The 5,699-nt window shown below is 53.0% G+C and overlaps 1 long non-coding RNA gene and 1 other non-coding gene across 2 annotated transcripts; both read right to left on the bottom strand.

Annotated features, from left to right (window-relative positions):
• Nucleotides 1-2,880: 2,880 nt before the first annotated feature.
• Nucleotides 2,881-4,526, bottom strand: LOC132080516 (uncharacterized). Its single transcript, XR_009419575.1, has 3 exons — nt 4,320-4,526; nt 3,767-4,005; nt 2,881-3,175 (listed from the first exon to the last, which is right to left on the bottom strand). It is a non-coding gene; the product is annotated as an uncharacterized LOC132080516 (long non-coding RNA).
• LOC132080734 (small nucleolar RNA SNORA74) lies at nt 3,317-3,519 on the bottom strand. The gene has a single exon (XR_009419604.1). It is a non-coding gene; the product is annotated as a small nucleolar RNA SNORA74 (small nucleolar RNA).
• Nucleotides 4,527-5,699: the final 1,173 nt, after the last annotated feature.

Here is a 5,699-nt window from a genome sequence, read left to right as displayed (position 1 = left end):
GGGGTAACATGGGAAGGCGCGGGGGGCGGAGCGGGACGGTGGCCACGCCCCCCAGGAGGAGCACGGGGCCCGGGACCGCAGGTTCGCGGCTCCCCTCAGCCGCTTCCGGGCAGCGGCAGCGCCGGCAGCGCCGGCACCGCCGCCGCGGGCTGTGCCCGGGCTATCCGAGGCGTCCGGGGGATCCAGGCTGTCCGGGATATCCACAGTATCCTCTGGTCCCCACGCTGTTCTCTGTGTCCCAGGGCACGATCGCGGGCAGCCGGCCCCGCCCCGCCCGAGGCCGCTCTCCTCAGCACAACGCAGGTGTCACCATCGCTAAAATATTCAAAACTCTGGGCCCTCGCTGGCTGTGAGGCCGTTAGAAGGTTCTGGTAAAAAGGCCCTGCCGCCGATGTGCAAGGCTGTGCTGTTCCACTGATCCAACATTGCCACCTTGTGCTGGATGAGGAGAGGTCCCTGTGCCGCTGCCCTCCGGAAACCCGTGAGCTGTCACCAAAGTACTCGTACAACCCCTCAAGTACTATTCGTAATTTGGATTTACTCCGTAGTAATTCCAAATTCAACATCTTTCTCCCTATTTAATTTTGTGGCCAAAGAACCGGTCTCTCCATCAGCCTGGAAACTGTTGCGCTCCAGCAGCTTTAGGAAGGTGAGGGTATGTACGTGAATTCAGGGAAAGGAAAAATCTACCTCTTCAATTCATCACAGGCTGATTTTTCTTCTCTGTAAGTGGCCGGAGAGCACAATGAAACAACAACACAAGGTATTTTTAAAAAATGGAAGTGGTACAATATATGTGTTGAAATAACATGGAAATGCTCAGAGAACAATCACAAGAAATTCAGCTCTTAACAAGCTCAAGGTAAAAAAACAATGAAGTGCTCAAAAACAAGCCCATAAATCTAAGTTAACAATCTTCCTGTGCTGTGGTGCTGCAGAGCAGTAAAAGCAGAGCAAATGTAAAGCAATCCAGCCACTTTTGCCTAGCAGAAGTCAGATATGGATTGCAAAATGTATGGTTCTCCTGAACAGAACCATAAATCACATTGTCATTTCCCAAGAACAAATGCAGGTCCTGCTCCATTTCCTGGCTTTATTTCACTGCCAGTCTTGGACCTCATGGGTTCTCTGCCAATTCCCTTTGCTGTCCTGCACTCGGGGCACCAGACCAGGTCCAAGGTGACTCATTCTGACCTTTACTGATCAGCTGTGTGCTGCAGAAGGAGCTGCATGGTGCTCACTGTCCCCTTCCTGCAGAGGGGACACCCTGAGCTCCAGACCCTGTGCTGACCATTACAGAACCTTCAGGACATCCCTATTTTTTATTTCCCAGTTTTGCACAAAGCTGGAAGCTGGACATGCCCCAGAACCCAGACCACACCCCATGAGCACCAGCATTGGCAGCCGGGCAGGGGGGATTCTGTCCCTGTGATGCCTTGTGAGGGCGGACCTAGAACAGAGACCAGACTGAGCTAAAGAATAAAGTAGGGATTTATTAAGAGGCCTCAAATAGATCCACCTTGGGCAGCACAACCCAAAATGGGCACAAAAGGGACAACAGGTCACGGGGTCTCACACTCTAGGTCCATAAGCATATTGGAGCTAATTGTCCAATTCCAGCTTTAGCCCAGGCAGTCCCATCCTGCTTGTTTTTCTCTTTCCAGTCCATGTTGTTTGTGCTCTTAGGCCTGAGATCTGGATCATTTGTCCTTGGTGCCCAGCTAGAGTAGGAATTGTTTTGTCTCCCCACTCTGTGCAGAGAACTCACCATCCCATAATATGAAGCCCAGACTTATACACTAAAGCAGAATAAACCTGAAAAATATAAAAACTGAAACCTGAGGCATCACCTATGCCCCTGTGCTCAGGTGATTTCCCACCTGCAGAGCTGCCCCAGCCCAGGCAGGAGCTGGAGCTGCTGGGGCCAGGCCAGAGGAGGCTCCAGGATGATCCCAGGGATGGAGCAGCTCTGCTGGGAGGAAAGGCTGGCACAGCTGCCATTGTTCACCTGCACAGGAGAAGCTCTGGGGGGAGCTCAGGGTGGCCTTGCAGGGCCTGAAGGAGCCCCAGGAAACCTGGAGAGAGACAATTGACAAGGGATGGAGGGACAGGGCACAGGGAATGGCTCCCACTGCCAGGGGCAGGGATGGATGGGATATTGGGAAGAGCCCATATTCCCCATTTTTTGCCACTTTTGGGAATACCTGCTCCAGCAGCAGACCCTTACACAGTCAGTGTTCTTTGGCTGCCAGCAGGCAGGACCCCCCTCTGTAAGGACACCAGGTGCCCAGCTCTAGGAAAGAGGAAAATTGCTGGGCACAATATAAATCCATGGGGAAACCCCTGATTAGTTTCGCAGGCAGGATTTGTTCTACAAAAACAATAGAACTCAGGCTTGAACCAGGAAAAACCTTTATTTCCCAATGGTTAGTATTTTAACAAGTATTCCCATGTGCAGTACAAAAACTGTCCATTCAAAGCTCTGGATATTCAGCTGGCAGAAGGGCTCATGGCTAAACTAACAGTGTCAGGGACATTTAAGGAGTCTGGATTATTTCACAAACTCAGGGTTTCCTAGAAGACTGCAAGGAATCCAAAGGGATCCAACTCTCATCTGGAGAGCAAAACACTCCTTTTGTTCCAACTTTTGCATTTAAATACCATTTTTGTCTGAAGCCCTGTTGGTCATCTTGCTCTTCCCCACCAGTTCTGATGTATTTTACATATTTATCAGCCTTTTCCAACCTTTCATTGTGGGCTCACTTCCCCCCAGGCCTAGGGATGAGAGCTGGTGCCTCCGTACAACCTCTCCAGTCTCTATTCTAAAATTCTGCTGCACCCAACAGCCTTGTAAGATAATGAAAAGCAAACAGAGCAAGCTTAAATATAAATACATTTAATTGAGGTCATGTAAAAATGTATTTCCAACAAGCAATGAGAGGAGATTAACAATAAATTGTACACATAATTCTTGTTATACCTTGCCCCAAAACACCTTTGATATTTTTAATTCCTACATCCACATTCTCAAAACAAATTCTCCAGCTGTCCCATTTAAACTGTGGGCTCCAGGTTTCCAATCTTCACCTTTTAAACCAGGCTCTTCAAAGCAGCATCCACAGCTTTACTTCTGACCACTCCTGCTGCTCCAGGAAGCCCCACACCAACAATTTACCTGTAATAAAAACCCAATAAAGAAAGTTGAAAAGAGGACTCCTACTCAACCCTTAGTACTGACAAATCAATTAACTGACATTCATTTTTATATGAAAATGCACATTAAAATATCTGCAACAGAATTTTCAATTTTCTGTGTGTTGTCTGCATCCAATCTAGGCTCTAACTCCACGGGCAGGAGTTACTCCACTCTCAGGCATGCAGAGTGCTGCCAAAACCTGGCACCACTGAGCACCAGGACGGCCTCGCTGGTGCCAGGAAAGCTCAGCAGCACCTTTCTCTCCCAGCAGCATAACACTGGCACAGGCACTGAGCAGCCACGAGCAGCTGACTACTGCTGGGAGACAAAAACCCCAAAACTGGGGGGTTTACAGGGCAGAAAAAACGTGGAGGCACTTTTCTGATGATGCCTACTCTCATCAAGGCTTCATCCAGCAAGAGGAATTAGATAAGCTAAACTTATTTCTGGATACACCACGTTATTTCCACCCTGAGGACCTGAGGCTAGCATAGGAGCCAGCAGAGACCTTTTAATTCTAAGACAGCAAAACATTTTTGCCTATTTCCCCTGGCTGGCTCACGGTCACACCTCACCCACGTGGCTCCAGAGCTTTCGCTGTGTCCCACGGGCAGGTCATCCCTTCACATGTGCTCTCCCAGGCTCCAGTGCCCTCCCGGAGCGCCTCCCCGGCTGTCCCAGCCCAGCATAGCAGAGCTCAGCTCGGGGTTCCACACGCGACGGGGCCGGGGCACCTCAGGGCTGCTCCTTCGGGCGGCTCCAGGTCACCCCCAGCTGCGGGTCAGCGCCATCGGTCATCGGCTGAAGGCCTAAAGAGAGGACAGCAGAAACATCGCAAATAAGCCATTAGTTCCATCTGCATTCACAAAGCTCAACAGCAGCGGCCTGGCTTGTGGTAGAGGACAAAAGCCAGCACACCGAGCGAAAGGCTGAGGAATTAATGCTGAACGGCACAGCCGAGCAACACCCCCAGTCCCGGGCACCGCGGGCTGCAGCGCTCGCCGGCCGGCAGGAACAGCTAAATAGGAGAAAATTAGTATTTCAGGTGGCACCTTCCTTCCCCGGAGCCCCGGCGTCCAGCCCCGCTGCCGCCGCCGCCACCCGTGCTCTGTACCCCCCTCACCTAATGGCGGCGGTGGCCCCTCATGGCGAGGGAGCTCGGTTCACCAGAGCAGCTCCTTGCCCTCATGGCGGCGAGCCGAAAGAGCCCGGCCCGCCAGAGCCGCTCCTTGCCCTCAGAGCGAGGGAGCCCGGCCCGCCAGAGCCACTCCTTGCCCTCATGGCGGCGAGCTGAGGGAGCCCAGCCCGCCAGAATCGCTTCATCCCCAAGCGGCGGCGGGGGGCAGAAAAGGAAGAGCTCTGGCCACGTTGCTGAGGTGATTCCACAGGCACCGCCCCGCTCGCCTCGGCCGCTCCCCTCGGGGCGGGGAAGAACCCTCAATAATCAGTCACGGGGAGGGACTTTAAAGATCGTCTCTTCCCACTCCCTGCCATGGGCAGGGACACCTCCTTTCACAATCCCAGGTTGCTCCAGTCCCCGTCCGACCTGGCCTTGGACGCTTCCAGCATCCCTGACACAGCCGGAGCAGGAACACTCAAGCACCAGCTCGTGGGAAGCAGCGGGCTGGTGAGCTGCCTCTGCTTGCCCCTGATGTGTCCCACTGATGTGTCCCCCTGATGTGGGCACAGGAGGTAGAAGTATCAGCTCAGAAACAGCTGCCGGCAACAAAAATCCAGCCCTGAAATAAGCAGAGAAAAAGCTGTGGTGCTGCCAAGTGCCCTGCTGAGAGAAGCGCAGTTCCACACCTTCCCTGGTCTCCACTGGATGCTGTAACATCAGCCCAGTGCTCTGTGTATCCATGTCCAGGCACAGCAGTGTAACTGTAACTCTCTCGCTGGAGATCCATTCACAGGAAGTTTTTCTCTGGGCTTTGTGCTCCAGTGAGACCCTTGAAGACCTTTCCAGAAAGCCTGGCATCCGTCCCCCATGCTCCTCATGTGCTTATGCTCTCAGAACTCAGCAGTGAACTCAGCTGGAGCTGTGCCTTGCCTCAGGCAATCATCCACTCCAGCTCTGTCTTCTTCAAATGTTTCATGGTCTATTTTCAGCCCAAGCAGGCAGCTATTCTTCCTGGATGTGGGGTGCTCCTCTCCAGCTCAGCCTGATCCTGCCTTGTCCTGGGAAGCTCTGGGCTCATTGTGCCCAGGACACGGCTGTGTGCAGGGACAGAGGCTGGTGCTGAGCAGAAGGAGCTCAGTGCTTCCCCTGTCACTGATGAACCTGGTGAGGAACAGGTTTCCCAGCTATGCCCAGTGCACACAGCAAAGCCTGTCTGGGGGAGAGACAGGTAAGAGCAGACACAGGTAAGAACACTTCATGCTCTTGTTCCTGGGGGTCTCGCTGCCCATGGCCAAGGGCACGTGCCCACACAGGCATGGATGATGACTCTGCCAAGACCCTAAGCCACAGCTTCAGTTTGGAACTGTTTAATCCATTAGCGCA

The sequence above is a fragment of the Ammospiza nelsoni genome, chromosome 16, assembly GCF_027579445.1.
Source record: "Ammospiza nelsoni isolate bAmmNel1 chromosome 16, bAmmNel1.pri, whole genome shotgun sequence".
Taxonomy (NCBI): domain Eukaryota; kingdom Metazoa; phylum Chordata; class Aves; order Passeriformes; family Passerellidae; genus Ammospiza; species Ammospiza nelsoni.
The sequence above is the reverse complement of the archived record's forward strand: the minus strand, read 5'-3'. Positions and strand labels throughout refer to the sequence as shown.